Below are 1,849 nucleotides of genomic sequence, written 5' to 3' on the forward strand. Positions count from 1 at the left end.
ACAGAATTGTCTAATCATGAGGTGTGTCTATAGTGTAATTACCCCAACTTCGGGCCACTTTAATTACAATATTGGAAATCTTAGCTAACTGTAAATAAACAGAAGTACTTTACTCACTCAAATCAACATTTTTCAGGAGTCAAATATGTGTAGATTAATGTTTGACTTTGACAGTATATACGTTTTTATATAAAGACGTTTTTGTTTATGTAGGTGCCAATACTGCTAAGATTATTGGCGCCCCCTAACGTCGGCCACCTCCCCTGCTTGTGACAGTCAAACGAGACAGTTTCTACCACATTCAGTGGTTTTGAGAGGTTCACAGTGAGATTACGTTTGTCCTGTGTTGGTATCCGTACTCTACATGTAAGGATTACAATGGCGGTAGATTTTCCCCTCAGAGAAAAGGAAGCTAACCGCTAAGCTAACTTTTACACTGAGGTAAATATCTGTCACGAAATGGAAATGTGTTGTGTTCCACATGCAGTTTTACACACAAAGAATTACAACACTGTTAGAGACACTTAAATATTGTTTAGATGTGTGATTTCTTGCAAGACTGGTGTATAAATGCCCTACTAAGGTTTGATCTTATGTTTTATTGTTTTACCCAAGGCGACTGGCGAAGAGAGGGAGCGGAATTGTACCATATACGGCAGTGGCCGGAATTATGGGACGGTCGGAAATAGGAGGAATACTGATACATGTTTGGACGTATAATTATAGATGTGTAAATCCACAACAAGCAAAATAGAAGAACATGACCCTTTAAAACCTTTTACAGGCTAAGCACCACTTAATGGACCTCCATTAATATTTCACATTATTGTAGTTACTGACATATATAAGTATGAATTAAAATTAAAATAGCTGCTTAATTTACTTTAAAACTGACAATTTTATTATCGCTACGGAAATTCTCGAACGCAACCGTGACGTCACTGGTGGACAAAAGCTGAACAACGCCGCGGTAAAACACCGTTGTGACTGACTGTTATGACAGTATCTAGCTAAATAACCAACATTATTCATGACAATAGCCTAGCAATAAGCTAAACTCAAATTTAGAGGTACCTTTATTGTAAATGTGATCGAACTCGAATTCATCCGACACTATAAACCTCCGTAATGCAGCTACGTAGCCGAGTATAATCTGAGCCACCGAGTTTAGCGAGTCAAGCTAACGTTAACTAACACCAACTAAAACAGGCGAAGTGAGTGTCCTCACCCTGTTTACCTCCATGTTACAGAGGCTCTTGAACACCTTTCGTTGGTGTCCTTACATGCCCATATTGTTGGAAAAGCGCCAGTGAAATGAGCTACAGATAACGGAGTGAGCGGAGGGGCCTTTCCAAAGTGCCCGTTTAAAGTGGACAAATTTAGTCCATTTTCTGGATATTTTGGGATCTTTGGGCCATTTGTTCACAGATGTCCCACTGTACATTGAATGATTGCAGCCAAAAACAACACACCTTTTCGTCATTCTGCATTAAATTAAGTGCAGCTTCTAGAGTGTTGTCCACCATCTACGTCACAGGCAAGACGCCTATTAGAGTTTCCCAACACCGTTGGGGGGGGGGTCTTTTAAACCTTATTCCTTGAATTAGTAAGAAATAACATGTTTTCTGACTCTCAATAAACACAAGTTAGGAACTCAAACTCCACTGTATTTATTTGTTTGACACTTTCATATCGCTGGTGCTTAGCCTTTAACACCCGCTGACAACAGGAGGGTAATCCATAATGATTTTTTTTTTGTAGCCAGCCCAACGCAATAAAGCAAAAAGCACCAAAATGGGATTCATGTTTTAAACTTTAATAATTTTTTTCCTTTTTCATGAAAGAACAT

Source organism: Hoplias malabaricus, chromosome 15 (genome assembly GCF_029633855.1).
Source record: "Hoplias malabaricus isolate fHopMal1 chromosome 15, fHopMal1.hap1, whole genome shotgun sequence".
Taxonomy (NCBI): Eukaryota; Metazoa; Chordata; class Actinopteri; order Characiformes; family Erythrinidae; genus Hoplias; species Hoplias malabaricus.